The sequence below is a fragment of the Camelus bactrianus genome, chromosome 34, assembly GCF_048773025.1.
Source record: "Camelus bactrianus isolate YW-2024 breed Bactrian camel chromosome 34, ASM4877302v1, whole genome shotgun sequence".
Lineage (NCBI taxonomy): Eukaryota > Metazoa > Chordata > Mammalia > Artiodactyla > Camelidae > Camelus > Camelus bactrianus.
The window spans coordinates 17,570,854-17,587,147 of record NC_133572.1 but is presented as its reverse complement, the minus strand read 5'-3'; the positions used below and the strand labels follow the sequence as shown (position 1 = coordinate 17,587,147).

The following is a 16,294-nucleotide window of genomic DNA, read 5'->3' as shown; positions in this document are numbered from 1 at the left end:
AAGAACTTGCTGTTTTTATGGAGGAATTTAGGAGGCTCTGCCCATTTTCTTGAAGTTCAGTCCATGACCTTTTCCAAGAACTCGAGGGTAAAAAGATAAGCTATTCTAAGAAAAGAAAATCCACAAGGAGGGGAGTGTGTTAGTCACAAGACCAGCCGAGCTAGAAGCACAGGCCCGAACAACTCACTAGCCATCTTGTCAGTTCTCTCCTCTTTCACACTCTTGGCTTCTGCAGGGCGATTCATGAAGTCGGTTCATACATGGCAAACAGGCTGTTTATCCAGCAGGGCTGTCAAAGGCCTTCAGCCTCCAGACAGTTAAGAGAGCAGTTGGGGGCAACCTATCTGTAAGCCACAAAGGGCTGCAGAAAAACGCAACACAACAGGGCACAAAACAGCATTCACAAGGCGCCCTGGGGCGCACAGTCCCAACCCAGCTGGACTGAGGGGTGACAGAGGCAGCACTGTTGAGGGCTCACGGGAGAGATCAGACTTGTCAGTCATCGGTTTAAAGACGTTTCGCCTGAGTTCATCTTTATTTTCAATAAAGATGCCCCAACCCAAGGCAGTGACCAGGGTCATGCTGTGGTATATTAAGTTCAGTGTCACCAAACAGCCTTGAACCAGAGGAAAGAGGAAGAAACCTTCCCCCCATGAAACGCTATGGAGTCACACTCTGGCCCGTGGGCTGAAGATGGACAAATTTTCCTCTCCCGTCCTCAGCCCTGTCTGTCGCTTCATCCTGACCGAACTGCAGGTCCCATTGCACAGCACGCCTCCCTCAAAGCTACCCAAACAGCTGTCCTCCGCTCCCGCCATCCCTCCTTTAAACCGACCCAGAGCATCAGGGCTCCTGACAGCAGTTCAGGACCACTCTGCGGGGAGACTGGCTCTGGGGCTGACCATCAGTGATTACTGCCGCAAAAGGCCACCTTGACCCCCCAAACCTACCACAGCTCAATTCTCTTCATTAACAATGAGTGTCTCTATTCAAAAGACGGAAAAGAAAAAGGCCCACAATACTTTCCCTTTGAAATGCAGTCTGCAGGTGATCAGAATTTAAAACGTAGCATCCTACCGAACAAATTCAACATTTGGCCTTAGGCAGGCACCCTGGTGAATCCAAACAAAAGCCCTGTTGGAACTGATTAGAAATGTTTGGATCAAAAGAATTTCAGAGCCCGAAATGTTCAGGAACATCTAACTCATCCCCCTCCAACTCGTTTTAAAGACAAGGAAAACTAGGGGTCAGGGGTTCCTGAGGGGCAAAAACAAAGCTGAAACGAAGTCTGCTCATCAGAAGTCAGCACTCCATGTTCCACAGGCTCCTTCAATGTCTTCAAATATCTCTGTCTCCTTATGGACCGGGAGTCTGTCACAGTTTATTTTTAAATGACAGAAAACCTATCCATTTAAAAACACACTGTTTTATTTCTAGATGACAGCTCGACATACAATCTTCACATCCTTCAGCAACACATCAACTTGAGATCAAAAATCACTGGTTCCATCAAAGGAACAGGAGGAAAATGAAAAGCCAAGCACTAGCGGGGCTGCCACAGAGACTTCAGCCAGAGAACGTGTGAGCACAGATGGGGTTCTCCCAGGGCCTGGGAAGGCAGGACAGAACATAAAAGCTGTCAAAAGATGACTCGGCTGGTCACCTGCAGGTAACTTAAATTACACAATGTCATCAAGTGTTTGGGGCTTTGTTTTGTTTTGTTTTTCTTCCTATTTTGAGGATTTCCAAGACCTTCCATGCAGCCATCTTTCTAGTGCTCAAACAACTCCCCAATTTACAATGTTTCTTTAAAACTTCATCAGTTGCTTTTTGGAGGTGGAAAGGACATAAATTATAAATAAAGCCAGTTCCTCCTAGCTAATGCCAGGCTTAGAAAGCTGGGACTAGCAGAGGTCTGTAGCCCAGGGTAACCACGATTATTTTTAGCATCGCAGTGGGCAGGGATGCAGAGAGGGACACTTCGATCTCAGCAGAGGTGCCACCCTCTTTGGGAATTCTGCCTGACCCAGGCCTGGGCGAGGTGCTCCCCGAGGACAACGAGCAGCCCTGTATCAGGTCACGTTCTTCTGGAGCCTTAACCAGGTCTGCCGTGATCATAAACAAACTGGAACTGTCACGTGCCACCTTACAGAATTCACTTTCAGTATGAGCTATGTGAGCTTGGGAAGTTTTCTGTATCAGTTTTCTCACTTGAAAATGGGAGTAAGAGTACCATCTCAGGTTCCTTGATTGTAAAAAAAAAAAAAAAAAAAAAAGAACATAACCATATCCACCTCCGAGCGAATGTAAAGATTTAAGCACCTATGAGTCAGAGCACATAAAAGCATTGCAACATCACAAGGAGTCAATAAACACCAACTATTATTACTGCCCTTACAGATCCTAACACATTAGATGTCCTTATCCATGCTTTCTTTTAACCTTCACCGGCCAGATAAGCCTTTGTACATGATGCAGAGAAAAACAAGCTTTGAAATCAGACAGGATGGGGTAGCACCCAGACTCTGCTATGTACTACATCTCATTAATTTAAAAGATACACTTTTTTCCATTATAGTTTAATCCAAGTTATTAAATCACTTTGCTGTACACCTGAAACTAACACAACATTGTAAATCAACTATACTTCAATTTAGAATACACACCTTTCCACATTTTAACATCGCTGAAACTGAAATGTGTCGTCATGTTCAGTCAAAGTGGGTACGATCTCTGATCTTGAGTGTTATTTAATCTCTGCAAAACTGGTGATATTACCTCCCTCTCCTAGGTAGCAAAGTGCACATAACAATCATTTAACCCCCGAACGCACAACAGGCAGCCCTGACAGACCATTTCGTTTTGCACCTTTAAGGGTCCAGGGTCTTGTATATAGGAGATTCTTAGGAGGTGAATAAATATTTGTATCTATGTAATGGAGCAACCTATTATCCATGGAAGTTTAAAAACAGGACCTATATCCATTCCAAGCTAACGTATGCGGATGTCCCTGCTGGAGTGGCCTGCAGAAAAGGTCAGAGGCTTTAAGAATAGGAACTCTCAGGAGGGGCAATGGATGGACATCCAGAGACCTGTGCAAGGACACATAGCTGCTCTCAGCACCCCACCCAGAGCCTCAGACGACTGTCCAGCCCCGACATGGAGCCACTGACAGCATCTAAATCCCAGCTGAGACCACTGGTAGCGTCAATATCAGGGTCAAGGTTCATACGGTAAGGCCAGACAGGACAGGAAGGTACTTTTTACAAATCCAGTTACAATTCTTGACATGTGGTAAGTTACCCAGTTTTGAGCACTTACTTCATTAAGCTCCGCTAAACCCTTCACAACCACCCTATGAAATACAGCTGAGCTTCTCAGCATTCCTGTTTTCTGAGGCCCAGCGTTTAAGTCACACCTTAATAAGGCACAGAAATCTGCCTGGCTCCATAGCCTGTGTCCTTAACCACCGTGTCTTCTCCTGGCTATGAACATCAGCAGGGGAAGGGGGCCAGGTTCTCCTAAACTCCAAGGTCTCACCAAGCAGCATCCTTGCCAGGAGTGTGTCAGGTCCTGCTCCAGGCAGATAGAGACAAAAGGGGCAGCAGATGGGGTGGTTCTGTAGGTGTCTTTTCAGCGGGTTTCCAAGCCCAGGGAGTGCTGCCTCTGCCCTTGGCCTCCGGCCAGCCCCAACAGGCTATGTTTTTTATTTGACCTTTTTCCATTTTGCTCCATCTTGATGTAGTTCCCAGAGCTCCAGGCAACACCCTGCAGATCACCTCTGGTCCTTCCTTTTCCCGATAGGCTTCCTCCACCTTTTTCTTTTCTCTTTTTAAAAGATTCTGGTTCTTCAACAGTTTCTCTCCTAACCACAGTTATTTCTCTCTACCCAGGACTGCACTTCCTGGCCAAGAAACTCTCTCTTATTCATCCTTTGCAGATGTGAGTCACAATGAAAAGTCATAGTTGGAGATTCCTCATCTGAATTTTCCAGAACGCCAATGATAAATGCACATGAGCAGGCATGTTAGAGGGATGGAGAAGCCAGCGGAAGACCTGAACAACGTTACAACGTTCCTTGCCCCCAAGTAGGAGGTCTGTCCCTCGCACCACCAGATCACCTGAGCCCCCAGGGATCACCCAGAGAAGGATCATCCAAGTGGAAGGTTCAAGAAAACACGCCGAGTGTTCGAGTCTCCCTCAGCCTTCCCTCTACAGCAGTCACTCTGCTGCATTAACTTCCTTCTCATCTGAAGAAACCTGGAGAGCCTTTTATTTTACTCTGTCTCCCACTTCTAGGCAATATGGTAAACCAGCTGGTACATCACCCACTTCGCACGCCATCACCAAACCGTCACGTCCCTCCAAGAGGTTGAGGGATGTATGTTTTGAATGCAGAACCTCAAGCCAAGGCAGCTGGAGTTGTTCTGTTTCTGAATTCGGGGCAGTGACCTGTTTCTCTCTCCACTTCACCCGTAATTAAAGCAGGCTAGCAACATCTCCCGTGACTTGGCATCACGGAGCACCCGGGGGATAACGCAGATCGAGGCAAAGGCACAAGGGGCACAAAGGAGCTGAAGGGGGTGCTCACTGGAAGTGAGGGTCATGGGTCAGAACACACAAACTCCATCACCCGTGCCGGTACCAGGTCCAAATCATCCACGACTCAAACTACTGAGACAATGGGTCGGCTGAACCCACCACGTCCTTCCCTTACTAGAAGACAGGACACGCAGGAGAACAGGGCTCACTTTTGCAGATGCGACTTACTCTGCAGTTGGAAAGAGATTATGTACGACTTTGGCCTTGTTTCTTCGCCCCACTCACACCACAAACCATACCAGACGGTTCCAGACGCTTGCTGAGTACAACTGGCTTTTGGAAATGCCAGAAAACTGACTCATTTTTTTTCAAGTGCATTAACTTGTCCTTTGGCAACAGAACTCCTAAATCATCCTCCTCACCCATGACTAAAATGCTGTATCAGGTCACTTCAACAAAAGCTAGACTCTCTCGGGTTCGCCCCCCATCCCTACGGTCCTCTGGGATGTTCTGGGTTTCATGGTGTGTGTGCCTTACCTGCCTTTTACGATGGCAGGTAACCCATTACATCTACAAATTCAACATGAATTAAATATCTCAGACACACTTGCATTTATATACACATATTAATATTCCAAACATGAAATAATTCATGCTTGGGAAAAATTATTCAATTACAGGCCAGTCATTTCACAAATATAGAAGCCGGTCCCTGCTACACTATAACCAGGTGTAAATATTATCCAAGTGGCTCATAAACTTCTGAGAGGCTAGAGGTCTGTTTGATTTATCATTGACAAAAGGGTAGGACCTCTTCCTTCAGTTTTGCTAAAGGCTGCAAACTCTAACTTTGCAGATAAAGGGACTTACCAACCTGGTGGGATTTCGGTGCTACATATTTTGTCTGTTTCTGTTTTTTTCTTTCTTTTAGATTCTTTGGGACAGGGTCGTGGTCCCTGCTGTGCTCCGACCAGACCTCATGTGTAGGGCCAGTGTGCCCATCCCAGGCTGCTGTTGGTTCCCAGGGAAAGCCCTCAGCCAGCTGCAAGACACTACTTCACTCAAAGTTACGCTCCCAAGAGGGGCGGCCAGCTGCCAACAACTGAGCTGATTCAGGAAAACAGAGGTCCAGCCCTTTGCCTCACTCAGAGACAACTGGGAAGGGCCACCCAGCTCCAGAGCTCCCCATTACAGGCAGCAGGGCCTCAGGTACACCCACATCACCAGGCAGCTTGTCCTCGCCCTTAAACTCCCTGAGCATCCAACACCTGGCGTGCTTCCAGCGAATCCAACCAAAGATGAGCAGTTTTTCTAAGCGTAAGAAGTCATTGTTTACATTGCACTGAGGACATTAAGGGCCCTAGAGAAACACGTGCTGTCAGAGGTCCAGTGAAGGCCCAAGACAGTATTTGAAAAGTACCTGTGAGTCCGTTTAAAAATCACAAATTTGGGGTAATCAGCTCAGCTCACTTTCTGAACACCCACCCAATGCGGTCAACAGGACAGGAGCATCACAAGTAAGGGAGGTGAGACTCGCCGGTCATCTGTGCTGATATCAGAGCATCACATGGTACTGAAACCAACACCAGGGCACGGCAGGGGCGGGGTAGGCGGCGGCGGATCTGTGCTTTTCACCCCTAACCATTATAGTGGACCTCCTCTCCCTCCATAAAACACACTTGCTTATAACCTCAGATCCCAGGAAATCTTTACTATAATGCTACTTGAAAAGAACAGTTGCACATGTAAGTATGAAAATGAGTCCTGATGACTTGAACCCCAAAATTCCAAACTTTCAATCACCGGGAACAATTCCTGGAGCTGATGGATTACCGATGACTCCGTACTAATCTTTACTGCGGCCCTCGGAGAGCAGGAGTCAAGAGCTACTGCACCCGGGCTGCCCAGGAGGCAGCGCCCGCTCCCAGAAAACCTCCAGGAACTACCCAGGGGTCACCAGTCCAGTGGGGTCAGGAGTGTCACAGGAGTAGAAGTCAGGGGAAAACAAGGACCTGCTCGGCGTCTGCATCTTACTATAGAGATTTGGGTTCAGAGCATTAAAAAGAAAAAGTAGCCGATGTACCCTCTATGAATAACTCAACGTAAAAGTCACACTACTTCTTAGTGTTTTATAGCTTTTTATACATTGTCTCATCTGATGCTCACAGCTGGTATTACCATCTCAAGTTTTTGCCTGGGTAAGTGACTAGCTCATCAATGTTGGGCTCAGATTGCCAGATTCCTGTTTCAGGGTTTTTTTCCCATGGCAATTTGTCTATATATTTCTCCAGGTTTGTGTATGAAGCCCCAAAATCTTGCCTCCCTCCTTCTGCCTCCCTGGTTCCCACCTTCCTACTACAGACCTTTATCTCATGGGAACAAGGAATACCAATGGCCTTGGGTCCTGAACAGGGTCACAAATCACCATCAGAGCTGTCCCTCTCTCTCAGCGACTTGACACTCCAGACTCTTTGTTGACAGAGACCACAGCTTTTGAAGCACGGCTGACAGGAGGCTAATGGGATCAAGTTATAGGACTACCAGTGTTCAGTGTCTGTGACTAACCTGGTTCGTGTGAGTTGCATCCACAAGATGGGGGAAAAGAAGAAAAAGCTTTCAACTTCAAGCTCACCAATTTCTCAGACTCGGTCATCATTCTCAGAAAAGCCTTCCAACCCTGGTCAGGAGGTTTTGCCACTGTCATTTGAGGCACTTGGTGGATTTTACTCCTGCCAAGTTGGCATTCTGCTTCTGCAATACAAAAACGCTGGGGACTAAAGAGATCAGGTGGGGATGTTCAAGTTTTCAGGAACAGACGCAAGCCTCTCTCTCTGCCTCAGGTGGATGCATTACAGTTTGTAGGAGGCCTAATGAGAGCTAATTACTCTATCTGCCCATAAGTCAGCCAGCTGCAACAAGAAATGCTTGGTAAAACTTGCTGGGTTCTCAGGCTTTGTTCAAAGGGCCGGTGCCAAAATAGTTTGGCTGAAGTGATTGGCACAGAGCTGCCCAAGTGGATTGTCGTCTCAGGATCACAAAGCCTGATCTTTTAAGTCCTTTGTATCCTGTGAATCAGTAGACATGGCAACACCAATTTCATTCTTCCAGACTGAATCTACCCTCTTCACCATTATCACCACTACTGCCTCTGCACCCAAATATCCACTTTGGCTGCAAATTAAGAAATCAAAACAGTCGGCCCGGAATTTTAGGAAAACAATTGCCTGCTGACCATTAGAATTGGGTGTGGTATTTTACAATGTACTTACACTCTGTTTGCAACAGTCACAAGATTTGGCCAACAGGTCCCTCACTTTGATCCTTGAACTCGGGGCATAAAAGGGAACTTAGGAATCATGTAAATTTCACTTAATCACTGATCCTTAACTGTATCCATGCTTTACGTAGAGCATATACATATGGCACTAATTATATAAAAATGCAACTCTTAAGTTACGCATTTATTATAAATTATATTTTAAAAGGCTTTCCCATCTTTGTCTCTCAGTTACTACTAAAGAGGGGACAGGGAATGGAAAAACCATAGAGCAACGGGTCTAAATTTCCCAGAAGAGTAACAAGAGCATTCGTTATTAACCCAATAAAGCCCTATCTTCATTAACCTTTCCCCTGTTTCACTACTAAGTTGATGTATTGTTGAAAATGCAACCATGGCTTCAGGGACAAAAAAATAAGAAGGTCCAAGGCATATTTTAAAGATTCCCAAAGGGTATCTTTTACTCCACAGAAACAAGACTGCACTGGATTATAGTATAATTCTAAGATGACATTTATAATTACTTGACTCTATTAAAATGGAAAAGTCTGAATAAAAATATAGTAGAGGTCAAATGGCAAGACAACCCTCATGCTGAAATTCTTCAGGCAGAAATAACATTAGCGAAGTTTTTTTTAGAGTGGTTAACAAGGTCTAGCACAAGGGTCAGTCAGATCTAACCCAACTTTTAGATGGTATGAAAAATGAAGATTTATTTAACAATTCTTCTCCTGAGTTATTTAGTCTTTTCTCATGATCTTCTACAACTTTTTTTTAAAGGCTGTTCTATTACCTGTATGTTTCTGATACATGGGCAAGACACAACTCCATGAATAACGCCAAAATTCTCAACTATGTGTAAAGGAATGACTGCTACTGCCCTTCCAAAGAGCTGTCTGGGCTTTTTACATAAACACACAGACAAAACATGTTTCATTTTGGCTCTGAGTATAGTCCTAAACTGGAGGGTCATCATGAAATTCTCCAAGCAGAAGGATTTCAGACTAGTCGGTGATTTATCCACACCAGGAAAGAAAATCTATCGAACCAGAAAGTAAGCAGGGCAGACAAAGAAACGTTTCTTGCACTTAACCATGAATTACAATTACTAAAATTTCGCAAGTCTGAGCAGGTTTACCAACCATTCTGAATTTCTTAAACAAAAAAGAGTAGCAGTATATTCCACTTTGAGACCAGGAAACAATTGTTACTGAGCTCCCGCAGTGAATGGGTGAGATACTGTGCTAGACATCTTGCACGTACTACCTCAGTTTAACCTAATATTTCTACAAGATAGATACTATTGTTCCCATTTTAGAGGTGAGAAAACCAAGTCACAATGCTAAGACATGACTCCCTTGGGATTCCATCCAAGCTATGCCTGACACCAAAACCTAAAACAGCTACTACTACCCTTTGCCCAGTAGCATCGCCAAGAAATTATAACCAGAAATTACAATGATGGAATTGTTTCATAAGCAGAGAGGATTAGTTCTGGAGTCAGAAGATTCAGATTTTAATTATGCTTCTATTGAGTGGTGATTTCCTCCAAATTAATGGAGATGAAAATAGTACTTAACCTCATAAAGTTGAGGTGAGAAGCATATAAAAAAAGCCCGAGTGAAAGGGCTTTGCAAAACAGGTGAGCCCTGGTTGTAATTGTTACCTCCCTCTTAGGGCTTCGGCTAATGCAGCTGGTGACCCGCCGGTGAACAGGGCTGCGGGCTCCTGTCGGAGTCCAGCCACAGGGCAGGGAGCCACCACCACCCAGTCTGGAGCCCAAGAGAATGGAACTTGATGGGGCCCTGCTCTCGGCTCAGTCTACCTACTCCTGCACTAAACAAATAAATTGTCGTGGGCCAACTCAGTGCCGAGCACAGCCACAGTCTGCTCAACCAGCTTGGGGATCTCTAGGGGATGCCCCTGCCTGCAGTAAGCTCACTTCCACCCTGAGAGAAAGGAAATCAAAAACAAAACCAAATAGATGAGCCCAACAAGAACCTCAGTTTTCCCTATTCTCTCTTTTTCTCTCTCTCACACACACATACACACACACATACATGTGTCCATGCATAACGGGTGCCCATATGAGACTAAACACTTTTATCCTCATTAGGAAACTCTGTAACAGTCTATTTGAAAATAATTTTAAACACTGATGACTCAACATAGTGACTTCAGAGCAGAAAGGGTTCATATGAGTATAGACCAAGGAAGGCTGAAGACCCCAGGTGGGAAAGAAAATCAACAGGTTTGACTACATAAAATTTTAAACTTCTGCATCACTGAAAACAAATTTTTAAACATTACAAAGGAAAAAAACGACTAGGTGAAAATATCTGCCATAACTATGAGAAAGGGTTACTAGGGTTTATGACAAATAAGAAACACAGATGGGGAAAGTACATGAACAGTTTGTTAAACAGGAAATATAGCCAAAGGTCATAGACACATTTGAGTTCATGACTAACAAATAAAAAAGAAAAACAAATACCTTTTCTCCTAGAAAGTTATCAAATGTTATTAAAATGGGAATTATCACTCTGCTAATGGCAGCAAAAATTAGTTGAAAATTTTTGGCAACTACTACAATATCAATCAAGATACTCAGGCACTGTGACCCACACCCTTTGGTTCTCCTTCTGGTCATTTCCTGTAAAGACGGGAATGATCTGAAATGATCTGAAATTGCATAAAGATGCTCATCAAAAGTTGAAAACAGGCTGTAAGTTCTGTAATGGGATTAAATAAATCATCAAAATACCCATAGATAGAATATCTTACAGTCCTTAGAAATAATACTTAGAGATATTGTGGTAGTGTGAGGAAATGCAAATAAAACAATGTTAAACAAAAATAAAGAAGGACCTGGAGATCGTCATTCCAAGTGAAGTAAGCCAGAAAGAGAAAGAAAAATACCATATGATATCACTTACATGTGGAATCTAATAGAAGAAAAAAAAAAAAAAAGACACAAATGAACTTATCTACAAAACAGAAACAGATTCAGACATAGTAAACAAACTTATGGTTACCAGAGAGGGGAAAAGGGGTGGAAGGGGATAAATTGGGAGTTTGAGATTTGAAAATATTAAAACATACATCTAATAAATAAAAATAAAATAAACTATATATAAAATAAACAAGTTTCTTCTGTATAGCACAGGGAACTATATTCAATATCTTATAGTAACCTATAATGAAAAAGCATGTGAAAATGAATTTATTCATGCATATGTATGACTGAGGCACTGTGCTATACACCAGAAATTGACACACATTGTCAACTGCCCAGACTTCAATTAAAAAAAAAATTAAATAAAGGACACAAAATTAGAGTATTTCAAATATGGAATAAAATATGAATGGAAAAAATGGAAGGAAACACCAACAGTAGTTGTACCTTTGTGTGGCAGTATTATTGAGGATTTTAACTGTGTCTTTGTTTTTTTCTATACTACTCAAATCTTCTAGAAGGTGCATATATCACTTTTTTTTAAATTATTTTTTACAGTATTTTTTAAGAATAATTGTATTTTTTTCCTTTTTCAGTTTTATTAGGTAGAATTATTACAGTTTGACTGCACATATACATTATATTACATGTAAATACGTATCATATATTACTTTAATAATTATGAAAAATTTAAACAACAGTCTCAACTTCAAATCCACACACACACACACACACAAAAACAAACAGTAAGTGGAAGTCCAACAGCTAAGTCACTCTTACAAATACCAAAACACTGGGCAGTAGGCAGGTAAGGCAGCTAAGTAGTGGGAAAGCAGCTTTGTTTTAAATCTAGGGCTCCAGAAACAATACGCTTCTTGATGTGAAAACAAAAACTTTTCATGTCCCACTTATCAAAACATATTTTGGAAATTCACTAACCAAAACATTTTCCATCAGAGGATTTAAAGCCACACACCAAAATTATCTCCACAGAACAAACCAGTTCAGCAAGCAGGAAGTTTACCAGGAACACCCTAAAAATTAGTAATTGTTTTCGCAGCTTTGATACATCCATGCCAGCCCTTGTTAGTACACAGTGTAACACACACGCTCTTCTCCAGTGAGTCTGTCACTTCTGAGCAGGAGAGCATGAAATCTTTAACATAAGGCTTTTCCTCAGCAAGAATCACAGATGTTGCTGAAATTAAGCTTTTGAGGGTTTGCCCTTTCAAAAGCGGATTTTGCAGTCTTTGAATTGGCTTTCTTAGAGCAATAGTTAACTATGACAAACTCTCTGCGTTCATTATCTTGTTTCATCTTCAAGACCCCATAAGGCAGGATTTCTCAACCTCAGCGGCATTGACTTTTGGGGCCAGGTATTTCTTCGTCATCGGGTTGGGGAGGGCGCTGTCCCGGGCATCGTTATTCAGCATCGTCCCCGGACTCTTCTTACTAAAAGTCAGTCTTCCCTCCAGCCCCAGCTGTGACACCAGAAGTGTTTTCTGACATGGCCAAATGACTCCTACGGGGCAAAGTCACCCCGGCTTAAAACCACCGCTACAAATTACATACTGTTACTGTCCCCAATTTACAAATGAGGAAACTGAGACACAGGTATATGTCCATCTAAATCCACAGCCCAAGATCAAAAACTCTAGGAGGTAAGGTATAGCTCAGTGGTAGAGTGAGTGCTTAGGGTGTACGAGGTCCAGGGTTCAATCCCCAGTACCTCCATTAAAATCAGTCAAATTACTGCGCTGCCCCCCATCCCCCACAAAATAGATCAAAAACTCTATCCTGTCTTTGTGCACAGGTCAGAGGCCTATCTCCTCTGCACCCTCATGGAGCCTCGTCTAGGATTCAGTGCATATTGGCCAAATGAATGAATCTTGTCACATAAACACTTACTGAGTCCCTGCTGGGCAGCAGGGCCCAGCAGCACAGGTAGTCATGGCTCCAACAATTTACAATCTATTTGAAGAAATCAGATAACCAGACATAAGCCATTTGGAGCATCAGTTTTAGAGAAAACCCTCAGGTTCCTCATCTGTAAAATGGAGATGACACCACTGCCACCCTCGTAATTGAGACAGTGTTGGCAAAGCTCCTATCACAAAGTACAACTTCAGAAACCAACTAGATACCAATGGCAAGGAAATAAACAGGCACGGGCATTGGAAGGATCACAGCATTTCAAAATCACTGGGCTGGAAGGAACCTTCAAAATCAACCTGAACTCACCACCCACTTGGTACTCGAGCATTTAAAACTCAAAAAATGTAATTACCTGCTTCCAGCAGAGTTTTCAGGCTGAGCTCAGACAGATGCTCTCAGCAAGGGTCCCCTGGTAAACTGCTTTAAGGGCGGGGCTGGAGGAAAGAGGAGGGTTTAAGCCAAGAGACAATCAATAGGAAAAGGAGAAAAGTGAGCAGCCTTAAAGCAGTCCAGGGGGGGCAGAGCCTGGGCCTGAGCACAGGCGGGCAGGGAAGACGAGCTTGGAGAAAGAGGTCAAGATCAGATGAGGTCACAAGCGACACAGTGACATCACAGTGACACAGTGGTGACACAGGCCAGGCGAGACCTAGGAAACATTTCTCCCAAAAAAGCAATCAAGGGCTTTAAAAAAAAAAAAAAAAGGCTGTTACAAAGCATACACCCAATTTACATCATCAAGTTGGAGAAATTAACTTCTCAGACTAAAAGCTCAGCATTCCGTTCCAATTGCTCCACAGCATCCCTGAGAACCACAGGCAAACACATGCTTCAGATCTACAAATGTGAAGATTTTGTCAGAAAAAAAGGAGGCCGTCATCCTGCCCATGTCCGCAGGTCCTCCTGGTCTCTAGGGCACCAGCACAGCACAAGGAAACTAGCACCCAGAGTCTTATCCTTTTTAATTCTGAATTTCAATTGGTGAATTCTCCCAAAATTCAACTATTGCCGTAAGTTTCTTAAAATACTTTGTGATTCAAACCAAAGCTGTCTCCATGTAGTCTCCCTCCAGGCCCATCCGTATGAGGACTCTGCTCTAAGCTGTCCCCCCAGGCCAAAGAAAGGACCAGAAGGACCAGGCAGGGTGGCCTTGTACCAAAGGCTTTATGGGGAAGATTTGCCTGACGATGAGGTGCAGAATACAGGGAACAGACTAACTGCAGGGTTTATATCAGAGATGATGGAGGGTGTAAACCAAGGCACTGGTGGAGGGGATGGAGAGTGAGTCCAAAAAATACTTGAAAGGCAAAAATGACAGTGCTAATAGCCAGGAAGGGGGTCTCTAGGATACCAGACACAAACCTGACCCACTATAAACTTTGATCCTTGAGACTTTAAGATCAAAATAATATATGTATGTACATGTATGACTGAAACACTATGTTGTACACCAGAAACTGACACAACATTGTAAACTGACTATACTACAATTAAAAAAAAAAAATAAAGATCAGAGGATAGCTCAGGCTTAAAAGTGAGCTTTTGACTTCTAAGAACCAGAGCCATCTTTGTGGACTTGTAAACTGCTGTCACACATAGAACCCTCTGCTCAGAAAGGCCCCGCACCTGGTTTAATGCTCTGCTGCCCTCATCGTCGAGAGTCCTAATAATTTGCATTTTGAACTTGTGTTTTGCCAATGAGATCTAATGGCACAATGGAGCGTACACGTGAGCAGAGGAGATCTGTTCTGCATGCGTGGCCAACATTCCTTGCCACCCCATTCACACGTGGTGTTTGCAATGCCCGGCAAGCACAGAATTTCAGAATTCCAGCAGACTTGTGATGCATGGAGTTCTGCAAGACTCCAAATGAGTTCAAGGTAAGTATGTTACAAATACAACTGAGTAAGCGGGTGGGAGGGTGATGACAGCTCCAAGTTTTCCATTCGAACCAGAACTTGCTGTACATGCAGAAACAAGGCAGTGTCTTTCTAAGAAACACAAACAACCAAGGAATCCTTACATATCCTCTTGCTCCTCTGTATTAACCAACACTTACCCTGAAAATGATGGCACAGATGGAAAGGGGAAATAGAAGAACTCACAGCTCTTGGTCCTTTCAGTCCTTCCCTCACTTAAGCGAAGGATGACAGACTGGGCACCGTTCGAGAAGTGACATAAGGCTAGTGAGTTAGCTGTGTGCAGTGTTTCCTCTGTTCCAGGAAGAAAGATACACAACTGCATTTACAAACTACTACGAAGTGTGTGATTTTAGTAATCCTGCAAGTGTTAAATCCTCTTATACTTGCACTTAACACGGACATTGCACAATATAAAGATGCACAACAAAAATCCATGCTGAGTTTTAATTTTCCTTCACTTGGAATGACATTAAACAGTGAATAAACACCATGATGAGTGAAGAGAGAACTACAGAAGAAAAGGAAAAGCTCTGCACGTTAGTACCTTTAACAGTGCTTTTTCCTGCTTTTGAACAAGGGGTCACACGTTTTCATCTTACGCTGGGCTCCACAAATCGTGCAGCTGGCCGCACCGAGGACCAGTGAACTCAAGAATATTATGCCCATCTAAATACGCTGCCCACACTTGGGTACGATTTTACTGATGTGGCTCAAGGTAACCCTCAAAACTCCTACCTATGGATGGATGGAAGTGGTGCTGATTTTTTGTACCACTTTCTTAATTATCAGACTGCTTCAGCCCTTTTCCCATCTCATTCATGTCATTACATCAACAAATCTGCTGAAACACCACGACCCAATGTCTCCTCAGATAAAGATCCTTCTAGAAATAATTAGTTTAACTGAAGGTTAAAAAAAGACCTCACCAGGAGCAGCATGTAATGCGGAGGGCTCTCTGCTGGACACATCCCCCCTACAGAGTATTTCCTGGTGCACTGGTGGTTTGGTTTTAACCAAACCCAGGCTGTGGTTCCAGAACCAGGCTGTTTCTCGTCACTCAGAGCACTCAGGTTTCCCCTGGGAGGTTGCTCTGCGAACCAGTCTGGTGTCTAAAACTTCCTCCCTCAAATACAGTCAGGTTTTCCTTTGTCTCATTTCACCCTCCTCTTCTTCTTTTGCACCACTACTTTCCACTTCAGTAAATGGATTTCCTGCCCGGAGACACATCCTGGCAAAAGTGTCAGTTTGCATTGTTTAGATGAGAGACTTCTGTCATTCTTTCAAATTTTTCCTCTGTCCCCATCAGCCCGAGAGCCAGCCTCTCAGGAGCCTGAGTTACTTGTCTACGAATTTCCTTTCACTGCCTCCTATTAAACTGAAAAGAAAATAGACTGCCTGCAGTGAACTCACTCAACTCTTATCTCTTCCAATCACATTTAGTTTTTCAATTCGCCCCCATCCTTGCTTTCATTCCCTCTGAAGAAGCACGCTGATGACCTGTCCCGGTCCTCCTCGCCAGACCCTGCACTCCTTCCTCACTCTCTTTAGCTGCTCTCATACCAGCCTCTCTGCCTGCACCGTCCCCAAACCCGCTGTCAGAGCGTGTCTCCCCCTGTTCAACTCCTTGATAGGCAGGGCTAACGGGACCACCTGCGGTTCATCACC

At 43.9% G+C, this 16,294-nt stretch overlaps 1 protein-coding gene across 5 annotated transcripts in view; it reads right to left on the bottom strand.

Annotated features, from left to right (window-relative positions):
* Window positions 1-16,294, bottom strand: part of PPFIBP1 (PPFIA binding protein 1) — a 153,590-nt gene that overhangs the window by 129,142 nt on the left and 8,154 nt on the right. Inside the window, exon 2 of one of the 5 annotated variants that reach the window (XM_074357518.1) lies at window positions 13,063-13,144. The exons of the other annotated variants lie outside the window; for them this stretch is intronic. The gene's annotated coding sequence lies outside the window, so the exon portion shown is untranslated. The remainder of the gene's footprint in view (window positions 1-13,062; window positions 13,145-16,294) is intronic. 5 annotated transcript variants of the gene reach the window in all.